This window comes from Alligator mississippiensis, chromosome 2 (genome assembly GCF_030867095.1).
Source record: "Alligator mississippiensis isolate rAllMis1 chromosome 2, rAllMis1, whole genome shotgun sequence".
Lineage (NCBI taxonomy): Eukaryota > Metazoa > Chordata > Crocodylia > Alligatoridae > Alligator > Alligator mississippiensis.
Window position 1 is genome coordinate 277831150 of NC_081825.1, and position 22331 is coordinate 277853480.

At 47.5% G+C, this 22331-nt stretch overlaps 2 long non-coding RNA genes across 3 annotated transcripts; one reads left to right on the forward strand and one right to left on the reverse strand.

Annotated features, from left to right (window-relative positions):
• Window positions 1-285: 285 nt before the first annotated feature.
• On the reverse strand, window positions 286-20151 carry LOC132248433 (uncharacterized). The gene is made up of 3 exons (XR_009459627.1): window positions 20017-20151; window positions 19428-19530; window positions 286-1484 (listed from the first exon to the last, which is right to left on the reverse strand). It is a non-coding gene; the product is annotated as an uncharacterized LOC132248433 (long non-coding RNA).
• On the forward strand, window positions 1885-8621 carry LOC132248823 (uncharacterized). 2 transcript variants are annotated; one of them, XR_009460258.1, is made up of 4 exons: window positions 1885-2020; window positions 4372-5055; window positions 6015-6148; window positions 7931-8621. It is a non-coding gene; the product is annotated as an uncharacterized LOC132248823 (long non-coding RNA). The 2 variants fall into 2 exon arrangements; XR_009460257.1 differs by having other exon boundaries at window positions 4372-6148.
• Window positions 20152-22331: the final 2180 nt, after the last annotated feature.

The following is a 22331-nucleotide window of genomic DNA, read 5'->3' on the forward strand; positions in this document are numbered from 1 at the left end:
TGGAGCCAAGAGCAAACTTGAACAGCAGAGTGTATCTGTGCAGATAAAAGCATGTCAGGACAGCCCATGTTAACACAGAAAGCCAGGACCATGTGTACTGGCCTGACTGACACTCTTGTGACTATACAAACTTCATAGTTTGAGTACACAGATTTCATACAAACTCTACAGCTATCCTTGCAAATGTTTAACAACTGATGCCTCACTAAGTGCAAATCTATTGTCTCAAGAATCAGACTGATATCGAGAAGATTCAGGCCATTTTAGAATAAATATTTTATTTGTAACAGGAGTTTTATATTTATGTGACAAGGGGACATTTTTTACTTCCTACAAGGGAGAAATGTTGAGGTATATACCTAGTACCAAAATCATCAGACTAAAAATCATAGAATCATAGAAAATTAGGTCCCCCTGGAAGCGATCTCAGGAGTTCATCCACTCCAACCCACCGCTCAAAACAGGACCACCTCCAACTACACCATCCAAGTCAAGGCTTTGTCTATCTGAGTCTTAGAAACCTCTAAGGATGGAGATTCCGCAACCTGTCTCGGGAACTTGTTCCAGTGTTTTACTACCCTCCTAGTGAGAAAATTCTTCCTAATATCTAACTTAAACTTCCCTTAAGACCATTGCAACTTGAGACCATTGCTCCTAGTTCTGTCATCTGCCACCACTGATAAGTTTGTGTTATTCTTAAAAGACCAAGGAGTTAAACTTACAGAATGATAAAGCTTGTTTATTCAGAGAGCTTTCTGAACCTATGAATCTGCTGATCATTCCCTCTGGTTCCCTCCTGACATTCCCAGTCCAGTATAACAACTTATACATAACACTCTTAAAGGTACCCACACATCTTCCCGCTTTACATGTAACATATCCCCACTGACATTGGAAGTTCAGTTCAATCCATTGTTAAAGCACATTTAACAAGTCTCTATTAGTCTTTGTGTTGGCTTTTTAGCTCTAAGTGATCTTCTCAGTTTCTCTGCATTCTCAAGCCTTATTGGTTCAGTTCTTGTTTGGTTTCCTTGTTCAGATGTCTCTACTTCTGTGTTATGTTCAAATCTCCTTTGTCATTTTTTTTGTTTTGTTGTTAGCTCTGTTTCCTTTGGTGAATCTCCCAATGCTGCTTCTTTTCACTGCTTTACAGGCTGCAAGTGTTGTCCGTTCCTTCTTAATACCTATCCTTCCAGTGTGACTACTTTATAGGATCAGAGAGCTATTTGATGGGAAACTATTGCTTTTTGTTTCCACATTTGTCCATCTGAAATAAGCACGATATTTTGTTGTGCAGATGTGGTAACTCCCTGGAGCCCCTATCACAGTGCCATTTTTGTTTGAGTTTGTCAAATTTTTTTAATGTTTTCACATTTTGCTTTTTCTTCTGATGAGCATCATCCACAAGATTTGGCAGCCTGGTTTTGAGTTTCCTGTTAAACAGGATTTCTGCTGGGGACAATCCATGTTTCATGGGTGTTGCCCTGTAATTTAAGGGTGATAGGTAAACATCAGTGTGTGAATCGATAGCTTTATTCAACATTTTATTCACTATTTTTACTCCATTTTCCACCAGACCATTGGCTTGTGGGTATTTAGGACTTGAGGTGTTATGACAGAATCCATATTTGTTTGCTAACTCTTTAAACTCAAGACACTTGAATTGAGGTCTTGTAACAGGGAACCCTAGCCCTGTAAACAGAAAGCAGGTCTGCCCCTTTAAGGCCAGAACTTTCTGGGCATGGAGTGCTGGTAAGGAAGGGGTTAAGTGCTGAGCCTGGCCAAGCTAGTCAGCTGACCAGAAGGGGCAGGACTATAAAAAAAACTCTGGGCAGAGCGGCGGGGGGGGGGGGGGGGAGGGGGCAGCAGCTGAAGGGGAAGGAGCGCCTCCGAGAGCTCCACAGAGAAGCTGGGTGAGTGGTCCAAAGGCGGGAACTACGGAAGCCATGGAGGGATGGCAGCCGCACCACAGCAAGGACTGTAGCTGACAATAGGGAGCTGAGGCATGAACCCTGCAAATGTAAGCTGACCTGCTGCTTTGCTTGATCATATTGGTTGGTGACAGTTATTATTTTTTCCTTTTATTGATTATTGAATAACACTGGTGGTTTGGGTGAGGCTATTAGGAGATGGAGGGGGCCTCATAGGGGACCCACGGTAGTGTGAGGGCCCCAGCACCAGAGAAGGTGCAGCATTTGGGGGTGCATCGACCCTGGCGCCAGAGAAGGTGCAGCACTTTGCAGGGCTGTAGAAAGCCCAGGTGCCAGTAAGGCGTGGAGTGAGACAGGACTTTAGGGTGACACAGGTGCCTGAAGGCATGATCTTGAAAGGCTGGGGAGGCCTGGTGCACCTGGGGTGCGATTTTGCTTTGTTTTGTTTTTTTGGACTGGGAGGGTTCAAGTTCAGGGCCGTCCCCTGGTCTTGAACTTGTGGCCCCCCTGGCTGTGGGGCCGGTGGCCTTGCCTTGGGGCCAGGGGGGGGCAGGCATCAGATTGAAGCTCCAGACACTGGAAAAGGCTAAAGCCTCAGAGTCAAACCCTGTTTGGTGGGTTTTAGATGGGGAGGCCTTGCTAGAGAAAGACAGGGGTCAGGCCCGTGTAGGCGAAAGGCCCCAGCATACAAAATACAATAGGCAGTCTCCCACTTGCAAGAACATCAACAACAATTTCCATCAAGACGTGGCAGACGAGTAGAGGGCAGGACATAAGAACTCCAAAGAAAACTCCAAGGGCACCCCACATAAGGAACGGATTAACAGGGAAGATGGCACTGGGGAGGGTGACCTGTTACAGGTTTGTTGTCTGTTCTCACAATTTGTGGAATCCCGTGTCTAGTAAAAATCAACTTGATGTGAGTTATGACATGGTTTTCTGTTGTGCTTTCAAGCAACGAAATTAAGGATAGTGAGAATAATATCTGCACTAACACATTTTTTTTCCTGTATGCATCAATAAATCAATGCCCATTTGATACCATGGAGCTATGGGCTCCTCCATGACCATCATGGGTTCTTTTCTTTGCACGGATGTGTACTTTTGGCATGTTGTACAAGTCTTTACAGCATCTTCTATGTCATTATTTGTGTTGGGCCAATACAATGCACCCCTTGCTCTCCTTTTGCATTTTTCAATGTCTAGATGTCCTTCGTGTATTCTATTTAACATGCATTTCTTTAGCACTGCTCGAACAACAAGTAATGAGTCTTTGAACAAAATGCCATCCAGTACTGATATCTCTTCCTTGAACTGAGAGTATAGTCTAAGTATATGTTTTCCAGGCTGACCAGCATGAATAGCTGTTATCACTTTTTGCAATGCGGTGTCCTGAGCAGTAGCTTCTGCAATTAATACCCCCATTTTATCTGTGACAGAAATCACTCTATTAATTAGATTAACATGTACTGTGTCTGAGTCTGGAATTCTGTCATTTTCTATTGCGTCATATGCTCTGGACAACATATCTGCCAAAAACCTCTTCCCTGGTGGGAATCGGGAGATGCTCTCTTTTGATGTACCTGTTCATTTGCTTAGGATCCAGACAATCTCAAGGATCCATCTTTTTTTTTCCTATTATGACTAGTGAATGAACCCAAGCAGTTGTTTGCTTTCCTTTTTCTATTATATCCATGTTAACTAATCTATTTAATTTCTTTTTCAGTTTCTCCCTTAGTACAAGGGGAACATTTCTTGGAGCATGTATGGTGGGAGTATATGGATCGCTTAATTCTAGCTTGTACTCAGTGAGCACATCTACACATGCACTCAACTGCACAGCTGTTACTGCACAATAATTTCGGGCTTGCTTTAGCAAGTCCTAAATGACTGCACAGTAACTGCTGTTACTGTGCAGTCCCAGTGACACATGGGTCACTTCCAACCCTAATGCACAGTAAAAACAAGCTACTGCACAATAGTATTGGCATCATGTTTTGTGCCTGCCCACTCTACGTTGTCATAGCAATGCTTGTCACCGTAGCTCTTTGCTATGGCAATGTAGCAGCTCGTGTAGATGCACCCAGTTGATAGTTTCCCTATGCCTTGAAACACATGATAAAAATCTGTTTCTATGTTCTTGCTTTCTAATTCCTCAATGGTATCCATTTTCTTAATCATACCTAGAGTCTTACAGATTCTCAACCCAATAATTGGCACTAGCTTTCCTGGGACTCTTACTGTAACAGGGTAAAGACAGCCCTGTTCCTTTGATGTTACTAAGTTGCAAGTATGCAGGGAGAGTCAGGTCAGGGACAGGACAAAGTTAATTACTTAGTAAACACAGTTGGGAAGGGGGTCGCACCCAGGGTGAATATTAACTGATTAGGAGCCAGCAGCTACTTAAGTTCACAGTAAGGGGTTTTCCTTTGCCCCCTAGGGCACAGCGTGGAGAGATTCAGCAGGGGACGCCAGGAGCGGCAGAGCCAAAGCTGGAGCAGCTTGCTGATAAAGACCCGCAGACTGGGTGTAGGTAACCATGGCGACCGGTGAAGCAAGGAGGTGAGGAAGAGAGGAGAAACTTACTGGCTGAGAGAAGGTCCCACGGAGAAAGGATTCACTGGTACCACAGGAAAGAGAAAAGAGAGTGGGACTGGAGTGGAGCAGACTGAATAGTGGTGGAGAAAAGGGAGACCGCCAGCTGTGAGAACAGCCAGGGTGCTCCACAACCTGTGCGGAAGTTACTAATAAACCAATTTTCTTTTATCCTACTTCTGGGGTGATTTACTATACCTTCTCTCTTTGGGAAATTAACTTCTTATTCTTCCATCATTCCAAAGCATGGCAGGCGAGTCCCAGGGAGACAGATTTCATTATTCACCCTCTCCCGGCCACAAGTGGTGCATTGGCTGGGAAGCAACAAATAAACCCCGGCAGGACGGAGTCCATGGAGGTCCAGAACCCCACTGATTGGCAACAAGCCCACATCTTGACATTGAGGATTCTGCAAGGACAACAAGTCCAGATGAAGAAGCTTATGCAAATGAGGACACAAGAAGCCAAGGCCAGGATTCATCTGTTTGTGCAGCAACAAGACCTCAGTAAGAAAACTGAGGCACAGCAGGTACACTGGTCCTGGGAAGTGGGGGGAGCCTCAGTGCATTAGATGTGCCCTCAGGATGACATCAAAGCCTTCAGCTATTGTGGCAAAATAGGATCCCAACACCTGGGCCACCCGAAAAAGACCCCTACTGATAAGACTGGCAAAAGTGGCTTACAGAGCATTAAACCAGTCCAAGGCTAGAGATTATAAGAAGGTCAAAATTGACTCCCAAGATGTGCAGACAAAAAAATTAGGGCCAAGAAGCGGGGGGAGGAGCTTCGGCCACACTTACTAGCCCAAAGATTAAGGGATCTAGCTGAACGTTGGCTACATCCCAAAGGGAAGGGAAGACGGGGGAGGAGGTTGTGGACTTGATAATACTTGAATAGTTCCTGACTGATCTGGGAGGGAGTGCCCAGCAAGGGGTCAGGAGGCATCTGCCTAAAACTGTTGAAGCCCTGAAGCTAGCAGAAGACTATGTTGTGGCCGAGGCTGAAGGGGAACCCCTAAAGAGGGAAAGGACTGGGAACCCTGCCAAACCTGGACAAGCAAAAGGAGATTGAAAAGGGAGGAAGATGGAATTCCCTAGTGATGGAATTGCCTACACGGGGCAGTGGCCTCTTTTCAGAGGTTGATGGACTGAGTCCTGGCCCCCCACCAGGAATATGCATCTGCCTACATCAATGATATAATCATCTGAGCCACTGGCACAGCTGTTTAAGCACTCGTGGTGTTCCGGCCAGGTCCCTGAGGACTGGAGAAAGGCCAATGTGGTGCCCATTTTCAAGAAAGGGACAAAGGATGAGCTGGGTAACTTTAGACCAGTTGGTCTTACCTCTATTCCTGGGAAAATGCTAGAGAAAATAATCAAAGAACACATTTGTGCAGGCCCAGCAGGGGAAATGATGGTGAGGGGAAACCAGCACGGGTTTGTCACAGGTAGATCCTGCCTGAGAAACCTTGTAGCCTTCTATGACCAGGTCACACGCTGCCTGGATGCGGGAGCCGAGGCTGATGTCATCTTCCTGGACTTTAGGAAGGCCTTCGACACAGTTTCGCACCCTATCCTCATTGGGAAGCTAGCAGACTGTGGAGTGGAGGCCTACACGGTCAGGTGGGTGGCCAACTGGCTTAGGGACCGCACCCAGAGAGTGGTGGTGGATAGTTTCTTCTCTGCCTGGAGGGAGGTGGGCAGTGGGGTCCCGCAGGGTTTGGTCCTTGGACCAATATTATTCAATATCTTCATCAGTGATTTGGACGAGGGCATGGAGAACACCCTCTCCAAGTTCACTGACGATACCAAGTTATGGAGCAAAGTTAGTATACCGGAGGGCAGGGAGCAGATTCAGGCTGACCTGGACAGGTTGGATCAATGGGCAGAGAGAAATAGGATGCAATTTAATAAAGAAAAATGTAAGGTACTCCACCTGGGAAGGAGGAACCCCCAGCACACCTATAGGTTGGAGAATATCCTTCCCAGCAGCTCGCAGGCAGAGAGGGATCTTGGAGTCATAATTGACTCCAAGATAAACATGAGCCGGTACTGTAACGAGGCCATCAACAAGGCCAATCACACCTTGTCGTGCATTAGCAGGTGCATGACTAATAGAACAAAGGAGGTGATGCTCCCCCTCTATGCGGCACTGGTCAGGCCGCAGTTGGAGTACTGTGTCCAGTTTTGGGCACCGCACTTCAAGAGGGACCCGGGGAATCTCGAGAGGGTCCAGAGGAGGGCCACTTGCATGATTAGTAGCCTTCATGATAGACCCTGTGGGGGGAGGTTGAGAGAGCTGAATCTCTTCAGTCTTCACAAGAGATGGCTGAGGGGAGATCTTGTGGCTGCCTATAAACTTACTAGGGAAGTTCAACAAGGAATAGGGGAAGTGCTGTTTACTAAGGCGCCCCAGGGAGTGACTAGGAATAACAGGTGTAAACTAGTTGAGAGTGGATTTAGGTTAGATATTAGGAAGAAATTTTTCACATTAAGGGTGGCCAGGATCTGGAATGGGTTTCCAAGAGAGGTGGTGCTATCACCTAGCTTGGAGGTCTTCAAAAGGAGGCTAGATAGTCACCTGGCTGGGGTCATTTGACCTCGGTCCTATTTCCTGCCAGGGGCAGGGGGTTGGACACGATGATCCATTGTGGTCCCTTCCAACTCTACAATCTATTAATCTTTTCAGAAGAATGGGGACAGCACTGCAAACATCTGCAGGCCATCCTATCAGAACTATGCAAGGCAGGTCTGACAGCAAACCCAAAGAAATGCTCTCTTGGAAAAAGTGAAACCCCGTACTTGGGGTTCATTGTGGGTCATGGCAGAATTCAGCCAGTAGCTGATAAGGTTGATGCCCTGTGGCAATACACACTCCCCAAGACTTTGAAAAAATTAAGATCCTTTCTTGGGTTTGCTAACTACTATCGACAGTTCATAAGAGATTTTGCTCAAATAGCAGCCCCACTTACAGATCTAACCAGGGGGAAGAAAAATCCAGTCAGATGGAATGACCAAGTAGTTCAGGCCTTTGAAGACATCACATGTGCCTTATGCCAGGCACCAATATTGTATACCCCAAATTTTGAGAAAACATTTTACCTACAGATGGATGCTTCAGGCACAGCCTTAGGAGCTATCCTGTTCCAAAAAGAGTAGGGGGAGGAAAGACCAGTGGCTTATGCAAGCAAGCAGCTATCACCTCCAGTAACCCATTATTCCATTCACATTTCACATAGCTGTAGTGATTCAGTTGGGACGGTGGGGGGATGGAATATTATCTGCTGGGAAGATGATTTGTTTTAATAACGGATTGTGCCCCTCTCAAGTGGCTTCAGTCAGCTAAAACTGACAATGCATGTTTAACAAGACGGTCTTTAGACTTACAGCCTTTTTACTTTTCAGTGGAGCACTGGGCCAGCAGGTCCAATGTAGCTGCTGATTTCCTGTCACAACCTGAAGGATGAGATGCTGTCACTCTTGACTTGACCTTGACAAATGCAACAGAAAAAGGACTGCTCACCATAGTTTTGTTCTTTATGTTCAGACCAGAGGGAGAAGGTGTGTAACAGGGTAAAGACAGCCCTGTTCCTTTGATGTTACTAAGTTGCAAGTATGGGGGAAGAGTCAGGTCAGGGACAGGGCAAAGTTAATTACTTAGTAAACACAGTTGGGAAGGGGGTCACACTCAGAGTGAATATTAACTGGTTAGCAGCCAGCAGCTACTTAAGTTCACAGCAAGGGGTTTTCCTTTGCCCCCTGGGGCACAGCGTGGAGAGATTCAGCAGGGGACGCCAGGAGCGGCAGAGCCAAAGCTGGAGCAGCTTGCTGATAAGACCCGCCAACTGGGTGTAGGTAACCATGGTGACCAGCGAAGCAAGGTGAGGAAGAGAAGATAAACTTACTGGCTGAGAGAAGGTCGCACGGAGAAAGGATCTGCTGGTACCACAGGAAAGAGAGTGGGACTGGAGTGGAGCGGACTGACTTGGGGGAGTGGGCTGCACAGTGGTGGAGAAAAGAAAGACCGCAAGCTGTGAGAACAGCCAGGGTGCTCCACAACCTGTGGGGAAGTTACTAATAAACCAATTTTCTTTTATCCTGCTTCTGTGGTGATTTACTATACCCTCTTTGTTCTTATTCTTCCATCATTCCAAAGCATCTGCTGGGAGGAGCAGATGGCCAAAACAAACCCCTCACGTAGGTTCTTAAACTGCCTGCAGGACCTTCATCTAACCCAGGAGGTGGCCAATCCCACCAGGGGTAACGCCTTGCTAGATCTGGCCTTAGCAACAGAGGATGATCTCATGGGTAACCTGCGAGTGCACAGTAACCTGGGAGATAGTGACCCATCATTTGGTCGAATTCACAATCCAGTGAAGAGTGGGAAAAATAACCAGCGAGGCTAAAGTGTTAGACTTCAGAAGGTCCAATTTTAGTTAACTTAGAAAGCTAGTTAGTGAGGTGGATGAACTCAAGAGCATGGAGCTAATGGGGGTCCAGAAGTGTTGGCGGTTTCTCAAGGGAATGATCCTTGAGGCACAAAAGGAGACTATTCCATTATGCAGAAAAGGGTGCAAGGGGACAAAAAAGCCCCCTTGGTTGAACAGGGAACTCCAGAAAACACTGGGGGCAAAGAAAAAGATTTATAGGCAGAGGAAGTGGGGGGCAGCCACCAAAGAGGAATATACCTCCCTGGCGCACTATTGCAGGGAATCAGTTAGGCAGGCCAAGGCAGGACTGGAGCTTAGGATGGATACAAGAATCAAGGACAATAAAAAGTCCTTCTACAGATACATAGCAAGCAAAAGGAAGGCGCAGAGTAACATAGGGCCCCTGCAGGACAAATCAGGACAGTTGGTGCCGACACAGGGAAAAAGGCAGAGCTCTTCAACGAGTTCTTCACTTCAGTATTCCTGAGTACCTGGCCAAGACAATTCCCCCAATTGGAACTATTAGATAAATGTCCAGGAGGCTCTAGACTGCCAAAGGTTAGTGCTGACTTAGTTAAGGAGCACTTGGAGGGGCTGGATGGGTACAAGTCAGCAGGCCCAGGTGACTGCCATCCATGGCTGCTGAAGGAATTGGCCAGTGTCATAGCTGAGCCACTGGCACAGCTGTTTGAGCACTAATGGTGCTCTAGCCATGTCCCTGAGGACTGGAAAAGGGCCAACATGGTGCCCATTTTTAAGAAGGGGAGAAATAATGAGCCGGGTAACTTTAGGCCAACCAGTCTTACCTCTATCCTTGGGAAAACACTGGAAAAAATCATTAAAGAGCACATTTGTGAAGGTGCAGCAGGGGAATTGATGTTGAAAGGAAACCAGCACGGGTTCGTAGCAGGTAGATCCTGCCTTACAAACCTTATAGCCTTTTACAACCAGGCAACATACTGCCTTGACACTGGAGCTGAAGCAGATGTCATCTACCTGAACTTTAAGAAGGCCTTTGATACAGTTTCACATCCTATTCTAATAAGGAAGCTAGCAGGCTGTGGAGTGGACGCTTACAGTCAGGTGGATGGCAAACTGGCTTAGGGACTGCACTCAGAGAGTGGTGGTGGATGGGTTGTTTTCAGCCTGGAAGGAGGTGGGCAGCAGTGTCCAGCAGGGGTTGGTCCTTGGACCGGTGTGATTTAATATCTTCATCAGCGATTTGGATGAGGGTGTGGCAAGTACCCTGCCCAAGTTCGCAGATGACACCGAGTTATGGGGCAAAGTTAACAAAAGCACACTGGAGGGCAGGAAGCGGATACAGGCAGATCTGGACAGGTTGGAGCAATGGGCAGAACAAAACAGGAAGCAATTCAAGAAAGACAAATGCAAATGGTATTCCACTAGGGAGGAGGAATCCCCTGTACACCTGGGGATGACCTCCTCAGTAGCTCAGCAGCTGAAAGGGATCTTGGAGTCATAGTTGAGTCCAAGATGAACATGAGCCGGCAGTGTAACGAAGCCATCAAAAAAGCCAATCACACCTTATCGTGCATTTGCAGATGCATGACCAACAGATCGAGGGAGGTGATGCTCCCCCTCTATGCAGCACTAGTCAGGCCGCAGTTGGAGTACTGTGTCCAGTTCTGGGTGCTGCACTTCAAGAGGGATGTGGAGAATCTGAAGAAGATCCAGAGGAGGGCCACTCGTATGATTAGTGGCCTCCATACAAGACCCTACAAGGAGAGGTTGAGGGATCTGGATCTCTTCAGCCTTCACAAGAGATGTCTGAGGAGAGACCATGTAGCAGCCTATAAGTTTATCAAGGGAGGGCAACAGAGAGTTGGAGATGTGATATTTACCAGTGCACCCCTAGGAGTAACTAGGAACAATAGATACAAACTAGTGGAAAGCAGATTCAGGTTAGACATTAGGAAGAAATTTTTCACGTTAAGGGTAGCAAGAATCTGCAACGGGCTGCCAAGAGAGGTGGTACTATCACCTAACTTGGAGATCTTCAAGAGAAGGCTAGATAGGCACCTGGCTGGGGTTGTCCGACCTCAGTCCTTTTCCTGTCTGGGGCGGGGGGTCAGACGCAATGATCCTTCGGGGTCCCTTCCAACTCTACAATCTGAATCTATGAAAGCATGGCAGGCAAGTCCCAGGGAGAGAGATTTCATTATTCACCCTTATCTGGCCACACTTACAAACTTAACTTTTACTATGTTGCCCTTGTGTTTTACAAGCAGTGCACAAACACCTTTCTCTATTGTTTGTCTGTTGCCTTAGGTTTTTGCAGTCTTGTAATCCTGTCTAGCTCAGCTTGTTCTGTTTTTTTCTCCAGCTTCTGTAGCCTGTAGCCTTTGTTATCTCAGCTGCTTGGCACATTCTAACCGTCTTTTCCAAATTAAGCTCAGGATGCTCTAGCAGTCTTTTCCTGAGGCTTGTGTCCCTTACACCTAATACTATTTAGTCTCTGATCATGGACTCTTTTAGGCCTCCAAAGTTGCATGTCTGGCTCAGAAGTCTGAGGTCTTACACGGAGGAAAAGGCCAATCTGCTTAATGGGTACTTCGCATCAGTCTTTCATCAATCCAGTGGGACTGCCCTGCTTAGCAAGATGCGGGATGGCCAGGGAGAGGGCATATTTATACCCAGCATCGGTGTTGATCTAGTAAAGGATCACCTTGAGAGGCTGGACACCTTCAAGTCATCTGTCAAGTCCTGACAGATTACACCCTAGAATACTCAAGGAGCTGGCAGGTGTCATAGCCCAACTATTGGCAAAAATATTTGAAAACTCGTGGCACTCGGGTGAAGTACCTGAAGACTGGAAGAAGGCCAATGTGGTACCCATCTTCAAGAAAGGGCAGAAAGTAGATCCCGGGAATTACAGGCTAATCAGCTTGACCTCAATCCCCAGTAAGATTCTGCAAAAAATTATCAAGGAGACCCTTTTGGATAAGCCGGCTGAGGGCAACATCCTGAGGGACAGCCAGCAAGGGTTTGTCGTGGGTAGGTCTTGCCTGACCAATCTCATCTCCTTCTATGACCAGATGACATATCACCTGGACAAGGGAGAAGAGACTGATGTCATATATCTGAACTTTAAAAAAGCTTTTGATCTGATGTTCCATGACCTCATGGAGAAATTGGCCAACTGTGGCCTTGGTTAAACCACAGTCTGATGGCTGAGAAATTGGCTCTGAGGTCAGATCCAGAGAGTAGTGGTCGATGGTAATGGATCATTATGGTGCTCCATGACCAGTGGCATCCCCCAAGGATCTGTCCTTGGATCAGTTCTCTTTAACATCTTTGTCAACAATGTGGACATTGGTGTCGGAAGCGCGCTGGCTAAGTTCGCCAATGACACTAAACTTGGGGGCATAGCGTTCACCCCTGAGGACAAGCTACTGATCAGGACAGGCTGACTTGGATAAACTTAGTAAGTGGGTGGATACAAACCTGATGACATTCAATATTGACAAATGTAAGGTACTCCACCTCGGGGGGAAAAAAACCCGCAGCATGCTTATAGGCTCAGCAGCGCTATGCTTGCTAGCACCACTAATGAAAGAGACTTGGGGGTTATGGCTGACCACAAGATGAAAATGAGCCACCAATGCGATGTCGCAGCTGATAAAGCAAACATTACTCTGGCTTGCATTCATAGATGCTTCTCAAGTAAATCTCAGTATGTTATCCTCCAGCTGTACTCAGTCTTAGTGATGCTACAGCTGGAGTACTGCATTGAATTCTGGGCTCCACAATTCAAGAAGGATGTCGAGAAGCTTGAGAGAGTCCAGAGGAGAGCCACGCACATGATCAGAGGGCAAGAGAATAGGCCTTTTGAAGAGAGGCTGGGAGCCATGGGACTCTTCAGTCTGGAAAACTGCAGGTTCAGGGGGGATCTGGTGGCTGCCTATAAGACACAAGGGGTGTTCATCAGGATTGGGATAAGGTCTGTTCACCAGAGCGCCCCAAGGAAAAACAAGGACCAATGATCATAAACTACTCCAAGATCATTTTAGGCTGGACATAAGAAAAAAATTCTTTATTTTCCAAGCCCCCAAGACATGGAATAGGCTCCCTCCAGAAGTGGTGCAGGCACCTACTCTGGACTCATTCAAGAAATGTTTGGATCCTTTGACCCTAGCTGACATCCTGCCCCTGGGCAGGGGGGCTGGACCTGATGATCTTCGAGGTCCCTTCCAGCTCTAACATCTATGAAATCTATGAAGTCTTTGACAAACTCTGTTATTGTCTCTCACTCTTTCTGCTATCTTATGTGAAAATTATACCATTCAGAGGTTTCATTTTGTTTCATATTCCTCAAACTTTTTAATTACTATACCATAGCTTTTCTGTTCTGCTTCTGACAGCTGTAGGCTATTGTAAAGAGACAGAGCTTCTGGACCTGCTATATTTAAAAGAAATAGCTACCTTCAGTGAATCTTCCTTCTCTGTACCTCCACTGGCAGTCATATATATAGTGAATGTCTGCTTAAATTTCTTCCAGTTTTCTGCTGTATTGCTGGACAGCTTTAACTCTGGAATTCTGAGATGCCCCATTTTTTTGTCTTTCTTCATACCCAACTCCTGGTACCATGTATTGTTCTCAGAAGACCAAGGAGTTAAACTTATAAAATGATAATGCTTGTTTATTCAAAGAACCTTCTTAGCCTACTAATCTGCTGTTCCCTCCTGCTATTCCTGGGTCAATATAACAACCTATACATAACACTCTTAAAGGTATCCACACACAGTCTAGCTCCATCCTCTTTGGAACCGCCCTTCAGGTATTTTAGCCTGCTATTAAATCCCCTCTCAGTCTTCTCTTCTCCAGACTAAATAAGCCCAATTTAGTAAGCATCTCCTCAGAAGTCAGGTGCCTCAGCTCCCTCACCATTTTTGTTTCATTTCTGTAGTGGAGGGCGCAAAAAACTGCACACAGTCCTCCAGATGTGGCCTCACCAGTGCTGACTAGCGGGGAATAATCACTTCCCTTGACCTGATGGCAACATTCCTACCCATGCAGTCCATACGCTGTTAGCCTTCTTGGTAACAAGGGCGCATTATTGGCTCATATTCAGCTTATTGTCAACTGTAACTCCCAGGCCCTTTTCTGCAGAGCAGCTGCCTAGCCAGTCAGTCCCCAGCCTGTAGTGATTGTTCCATCCTAAGGGCAGGACTTTGCACTTCTCCTTATTGAACCTCAGGAGATATCTTTTGGTCCAATCCTCCAATTTTTCTAGATGTCTCTCAGGATATCTACATGTGCAACTAATCCAGGAACAGTCTACTCTTGAGTAAACTACTCAAGAGTAAACTGTCTAGGGCATACGTCTACATGCGCAGGGACATGGGAGAATATTTGCTGCTCCTAGCAGCAGACTGCTCCTGCTCCCTGTGGCTCTGCAAATAGCTCTAGGCCCCTCTTGGGTGCTAGCCCATGGGCCAGAAGACAGCTGTCTCATGGTAGGAGCTGTAAAATTGCTCCCTGCCCCTGGAAGCTGCCTGCTGCCAGGGCAAGCTCTAACACTGGAGTCCAGTTAGAGACAATGTCCCTCTGCCCCAGGAGCAGGGAGCTCCCAGTGATCATTTGATTGCAGGGCCAGGGCTGGGAGATCCTTATCTCCTTATAAGGATCTCCCAGCCCCATGATCATGGAGCAGAGGCTGGGATCTCCTTGCTGCCAAGGCAAGCAAACATTGTCCCCACCTGGATTCTAATGGCAGAGCCTGCCCCAGCAGCAGGCAGCTCCTGGGGGTAGGGAGCAATCCCCCGCCCCCTACTGCCCAGCTGACTGGGAGCATAATTGCTCCCAGTCAGGCATCTACACCTGTGGTCCTGTGCAGTTACTAATCATGAGTAAATTTGCTACTTGCATTTGTAGGTAGCAAATTTACTGACAAGTAGAGCTAATTAGCATGTAGTACGTATCTGCATATGTAGATGTGGATGCTTACTGTGCAGTTATTAGCTCTACTGCTCAGTAAAGCTTCTCATGCAACCCAGTCCTCTGTATCCCAACCCTACCCTCCAGTGCATATACTACTCCCCACAGCTTGGTGTCATCTGGAAACTAACTGAGGTTGCACTCTATGCCCTCTTCCAGGTCATTGTTGAAGATATTGAACAAAACTGGCACCAGGACTGACCCCTGGGGCATTCCACTTGATACTGGCTGCCAACTAGACATGGAGCCATTGACCACTACCCTCTGAGCCCAATGACCCAGACAGTTTTCTATCCACCTTACACTCCATTTATCCTACCCATACTTCCTTAGCTTGCCTGCAAGAATGTTGTGGGAGACTGTATCAAAAGCCTTGGTAAAATTAAGCTATACCACATCCACTGGTCTCCTCACAACCACGGAACTAGTCATCTCATCACAGATGGAAATCAGATTGGTCAGACATGACTTGCCCTTGGTGAATCCATGCTGACTGTTTCTAATCACCTTCTTCTCCTCCAAGTGCTTAAAAATGGATTCCCTGAGGATCTGCTCCATGATTTTTCCAGCAACTGCAGTGAGGCTGACCAGTATGTAGTTCCTTGGATCCTCCTTTTTCCCTTTTTTTAAATATCAGCACTATATTTGCCCTTTTCCAATTGTCTGGGACCTCTCCCAGTTGCCATGAGTTTTCAGAGATGATGGTCAGTGGCTCCACAATCACATCAGCCGACTCCCTCAGCACCCTTGGTTGCATCATGTCCAGCCCCAAGGACTTGTATATGTCTAACTTCATTAAACAGAATCATAGAAAGTTAGAATTGGAAGGGACCTCAGGAGTTTATCTAGTCCAACCCCCTGCTCAAAGCAGGACCATCTCCACCCAGATCATCCCAGCCAAATCTTTGTCTAGCTTCGTTTTGAAAACCTCCAAGGATGAAGCTTCCACCACCTCTCTGGGTAACCTGTTCCAGTGTTTTACTACCCTCCTAGTGAGCAAATTCTTCCTAATATCTAACCTAAACTTCTCTTGTAGCAACTTGAGACCATTGCTCCTTGTTCTGTCATCTGCAACCACTGACAACAGTCTAGCTCAGGGGTGGGCAAAATATAGCCTGCAGGCCGAATCTGGCCTGCGATGTCATTGTATCTGGCCCGTAGGGCTCCTAAAAAATTTGAAAATTTATATTTCTCTGCCCTTGGTTCCTGTCAAAAATCACAGGAACCAAGGGCAGTAGGACCCAGGGGAAGCCCGGTGGGCTCCCATACAGCAGGGCCTTCCCGGCCCCGCCCCCCCAGCTTGAAACCCCAGCAGGGGTTTCTGGCCTGGGACCATGTGGCTGACCTGCATCGGAACCACAGGTAAAGGGAAAGGCAGGGGAGGTGGGCAGGGGAAGATCCTAGGCAGGGAAGGAGCCTGGGGAAAAGTGGCCCAGGGAAAAGCTGAGTGCAGAGGGGGGAAGGTGGACACTCAGCCGCCCCGTGGCTGGTGCTGCAGCCACTCGCAGCCCGCATAGAGATGCCTGTGCCTGTTCTGAACAGCCCCACGTGGGCTGCGAGTGGCTGCAGCAGGGAGCTCCAGCCACAGGGTGGGGGGAGGGGCCACTTTTCTCCCCCCATGCTCAACTTTTCCCCGGGCTTCTTCCCTGCTCCTTCCCAGCACAGAGGAGAGTGGCCCTTTCCCACCCCGTGTCCCATGCTCCCTGCTTCAGCTGCTCACAGGCCACGCGGGGCTGTCCTGAGCAGGCACAGGCAGCTCCACGTGGGCTGTGAGCATTTGTAGCACAGGGTGCCAGCTGTGGGATGGGAGAGGGGCTGCTTTTCCCCACCACACTCAGCACCACCTTGTAACCCGGCCCCACTGCCAGCCTGGGCCCTGCACGGCTCCAGGCTCACCCATCAGGGCTGTGTGTGGCGACAGCAGCTGTGGTCCCCCCGCTTGCTGTGCTGGGCAGTGTTTGTCACCACCACCTGTGGGCTGCCCAGTATGTGCTCTGGGAAGGCAGCAGCAGCCAACACTGCCCAGCATGGCATGCAGAGGGGCTGCAGCTGCTGCTGCTGTGTGCAGCCCCAACAGGCGAGCCCAGAGCTGGGTTACAAGCTGGTGCTGAGCATGGGGGAAAGCGGCTCCTCACTCACCCCGTGGCCAGCGTCCCACACAGCAGCCACTCACAGCCTGAGTGGCACTGCCTGTGCCTGCACAGGACACCCCCGTGTGGGTTGCAAGTGGCTGCAGAAGGGAGCGCCAGCCATGTGGTGGGAGAGGGGCCACTTTTCCCTGTGCTCAGCACCAGCTTCTTCCCTGCCGGCGAGCAGGGGGGGTCGGGGCTGTGCACCTGCCTGTACCACAGGGCTGGGGGGCACTGGGAGTTGGCAGGTGTGGGAGCTAGCAGGAGCATGGGGCCGGCACCGGTGTCCCGGGCACCAGTGCTGGCGGGGCCCAGAGCAAGGTGGCAGGAGCACAGGGTCCTGTCTGGCAGGGGCTCTGGAGCCAGGCCAGTTCCCCCCTCTCCCTGCTGGTACAGGCCAGCCCAGCTCCACAGACCTCTGCTAGCCTGTTCCCCACTTTGGGTCCCACCCGTGCTGGCCCTGGGACATGGGACCAATGTCCCAATGTCTTGGGACCAAAGACATTAGGACATTGGTTCTAAGATGGCGACCAGGGGGCGGGGCAACTGTCAAGGGGTGGGGCTACCCATGTGGCCCTTGACAGCCTGCCAAAACTGGGTAAGCAGCCCTCTGCCCGAAATAAATGCCCACCCCTAGTCTAGTTCCATCTTCTTTCAAACCCCACTTCAGGTAGTTGAAGCCTGTTATTAAGTCTCCTCTCAGTCACCTCTTCTCTAGACTAAATAAGATCAGTTCCCTCAGTCTTTCCTCATAAGTCATAAGTGCTCATAAGTCCCCAGACCCTTCAACATATTTGCTGCCCTCTGCTGGACTCTCTCCAATTTGTCCACATCCTTTCTGTAGCAGGGGGTCCAAAACTGAACACAGTACTCCAGATATGGCCTCATCAGTACTGAATACAGGGGAATAATCACTTCCTTTGACTTACTGGTAACACACCTACCAATGCAGCCCAGTAAGCTGGTAGCCTTCTTGGCAACCAGGGCACACTGTTGGCTTATATATAGCTTATTGTCCATTATAACCCCAAAGTCCTTTTCTGCAGAGCTTCTGCCCAGCCAGTCAGCCCCCAGTCTGTACTGGTGCATGAGATTGTTCCATCCTAAATGCAGGACTTTGCACTTTTCCTTGTTGAACCTCATGAGATTCATTTTGGCCCAATCCTCCAATTTGTTTGGTCACTCTGAATCCTAGCCCTACCCTCCAGCATATCTACTACTCCCCTCATTTTGGTGTCATCTGCAAACTTGCTGAGGGAGTATTCTATGCCATCTTCCAGGTTGTTGATGAAAACATTGAACAAACCTGGCCCCAGGACTGAACCCTGGGGCACTCCACTTGATACTAGCTGCCAACTAGACATCGAGCCATGGATTACTGCTCTCTGACCCCAATATTCCAGCCAGTTTTCTATCCACCTTCCAGTCCTTTCATCCAACTCCTACTTCCTTAGCTTCTCTGTGAGAATACTCTGAGAGACTGTAAAATCCTTGCTAAAAGCAAAGTACACCATAGCCACTGGTCTCCCTGAATTCACAGAGCCAGTCATGTCCTCATAGAAATCAATCAGGTTGGTCAGGCATGACTTGCCTTTGGTGAATCCATGCTGACTGTTCCTAATCAACTTTTTCTAATCCAAGTGCTTAGAAATGCATTACTCAAGGATCTGCTCCATTATTTTCACAGAGACTTTGTGAGGTTGACTGGTCTGTAGTTCCCTGGATCCTTTTTCTTCCCTTTCTTAAATATGGGTACTATGTTTGCCCTTTTCCAGTCATCTGGGACCTTTCCTGATCACCATGAGTTTTCAAAGATGATGGCCAATGGCTCTGCAATCACATCAGCCAACTCACTCAGCACCCTTGGATGCATCCCATCTGGCCCCATGGACTTGCACATTTCCAGCTTTTCTAAGTAGCCCCTAACCTGTCCTTTCAACAATGAGGGCTGCTCACCTCCTCCATAAACTGTTCTGTCTAGTGCAGTAGTTTGAGAGCTGACCTTGCCTGTGAAGACTGAGGCAAAAAAGGCATTGAGCACTTCAGCCTTTTCTGCATCCTCTGTCATAAGATTGCCTCCCCCATTCAGTAAGGGACCCATGCTTTCCCTGACCCTCCTCTTGCTACCAACATACTTGTAGAAACCCTTCTTGTTACCCTTCACATCCCTTGCTACCTGCAACTCCAATTGTGCATTGGCCTTCCTGACTTCAACCCTGCATACCCGAGCAATGCTCTTGTATTGTCCAAGTTTCCACTTACAAGCTTCCTCAATCATTTCATGGTCATTGCTGCCCAAGTTGCCATCCACTTATACATTCCCCACCAATTCTTCCCTGTTTGTGAGCAGCAGGTCAAGAAGTTGCCCACTCCAGCACTTGTACCTGGAAGTTGTCCCCAACACTTTCCAAAATCTTCCTGGATTGCCTGCACACTGGTGTGTTGTCCTCCCAGCAGGTGATTGAAGTCCTCCATGAGAACCAGGGCCTGTGATTGGGAAACTTTCATTAGCTGTTTGAAGAAAGCCAAACCTTCTCCTGGTCTGATGGTCTATAGCAGACCCCCACCACAACACCATCCTTGTTGTTCTCCCCTCTGAACCTAACCCAGACCTTCAACAGGCCTATTTCCAGTTTCAGGATGGAGCTTTGAACAATCATATGGCTCTTTAATGTAAGGTCCAACTCCTCTTCTCCCCTACTTGTCCTTCCTAAACAGTTTATACCTATCCATGACAATGCTACAATCCTGCAAGCTGTCCTGCTAAGTCTCTGTTATTCCAATCATGTCATAGTTCTGTGACTAGACAAGGACTTCCAATTCTTCCTGTTTGTTTCCCAGGCTCTGTGCATTTGTGTTCAAGCACCTAAAGTAACTAGTCAATTGCTCTGATTTCTCAGGAAGAATGAGAGCACTTTCCCTGTTGGCTACTTCTGCTTACACTTCCTCCAGGTCACCCACTTCCCCACTTACCTCAGGACTTTAGCCTCCACCTCCCAGTGAATCTAGTTTAAAGTCTTCTTTACTCGGTTAGCAAGCCTGTCTGTGAAGATGCTCTTCTCTCTCTTTTCATGTGGATTCTATCTCTTCCTAGCACTTCTGTCAGGCACTGTAAGAAAAGGAATACATATATAGCTGAGCATTCAACACTTGCTTTCTGCATACAGTATTTCACCTACTAGGGTTCTGATCAGCAGGAGATATTTCACAAGAAAATGTAACAGAACTTTAATAGTATAAAGTAGAAGTTAGCAAATTTTCACTAACAGCAAACCAAATTAACCCAGGTCAGTCCTGATGTTAATCTGGCCTGCTGTTAATGAAAGTGGCCACAAAGGAAAACTTGTGATCCAGTGCTGTCTCAGCTTCACCGTGGTGAAGTTTCCCTTCCCCATCATGCATTTGATGTTGTAGAACCCAACACAGATGGGCCCATAAAGTAGCAGTGGAGAGGGATGCCAGAACTGGCCATTACTATACTGGGCTTGGAGGATACGGGGTATAGAGTGTACCGAGATGTATACACATTTTCAGTAGGAGAACACAGTCTTTGATCTGCCAGAGCTAAAGGGTTAAAACTAAAAAAGGCACGTATGAGCAAAATAATGTACCTGGAGTGAAGTTAACACAACAAGGGTTATGGGATGAACACAGTAATATTATCCCCAACATGCCTGCTCTAATAGACAGAAGGTACCAACCACTGGGAACAAGTAAACTGTAGGAAATGAATTTCCTAATTGAGGTGCAAACCCCATAACCTGAGAGCATTAATATGCAGATGTCCAAAACTATAGGAAGCAAATCTTAAGAAAGAGAAAAGAAACCAAAGGAATTTGTTAAAGAAACCTTAGGCTTGAATTACTATGACAATACGAGCTAAATGCTACTAGTGGTCTTGTGAGGATGCCACCACAGAGAAACATATATGTAGATAAGAAAGACTAAGAATAAGAAATATTTTCTCCAACTTCCAGAGATATAAAGAAATGGAGCAAGGGATTTCCTGTTTTGCCTGAAAAAGTCTGAGCCAGTTACCTAACAATAAGTTACAATAAACAAGCTCCAGAGTGCAATACAGCCAGAACAATTGTATTTACTGTCTTCAGAAAACACTCAGTGTTGATACTTCAAAGGAGAGCCTCAGAACACCTCAAGAGATTAATTGAATGCTCTTATAGTGAGCTTTGTTAGTAATTTGTTTGTGGCTTTTCATACTTGTGAGTTATATCAATATGTTTAAGTGTTATTCTTGTTAAGTTTTGGTTGGGAAAAGAAGACAGTATTAGAACCTGCATCTTTGAGTAGAGTAGCTTCCCAGATATGCAATTTCTGGGAGAAAAGCAATGCAGAAACACATATTTCTATCCCAGGGAAAATCCTAGAAAAAATTATCAAGGAACACATCTGTGGGAGCCCGCTGGCTATATGATGCGGAGGGGCAACCAGCATGGGTTTATAGCAGGCAGGTCCTGCCTGACTAAACTAGTATCTTTTTATGACAAGGCCACAAAATGTTTAGATGCAGGAGTCAAGGTGGATGTTATCTATCGACTTCAAGAAGGCCTTTGACACAGTATCCCATACCATCCTTATTAATAAACTGAGATTTACCATGGATGATTATACAGTAGAATGGGTAGCAAACTGGCTCAGGGGTCACACTCAGAGGGCGGTGGTGGCTGGGTCAGTGTCAACCTGGAAAAATGTGGGCAATGGAGTCCCTCAGGGCTCAGTTCTGGGGCCAGTGCTGTTCAACATCTTCTTCATCAGTGATTTGGACAAGAGGGTGGGAAGCACCCTGTACAAATTCATGGATGACACTAAAATATGGGGTGAAGCTAACACCCTGGAGAGGAGGAACCAGATCCAGGCTGACCTTGACAGGTTGGGGAAGTGGGCAGAGAACAACAGGATGCAATTCAATAAGGACAAGTGCAAGGTGCCGCATCTAGGGAGGAAAAACTGCCATCATACCTATAGGCTAGGGGGTGACCTTCTCAGCACCACTGAAGCAGAAAGAGATCTTGGAGTCAATGTTGACTCCAGGATAAACATAAGTCATCAAGGTGATGAAGTAGTCAGCAGAGCCAATCGCACCTTGTCGTGCATCCATAGGTGATTCACAAACAGGTCCAAGGAGGTGATTCTCCCCCTCTACATGGCACTGGCCAGGCCACAGCTGGAGTACTATGTCCAGTTCTGGATGCCACAGTTCAAGCGGGATGCAGACAAACTGGAGAGGGTCCAAAGAAGAACTACTCATCTGATTGGAGGCCTGCAGAGAA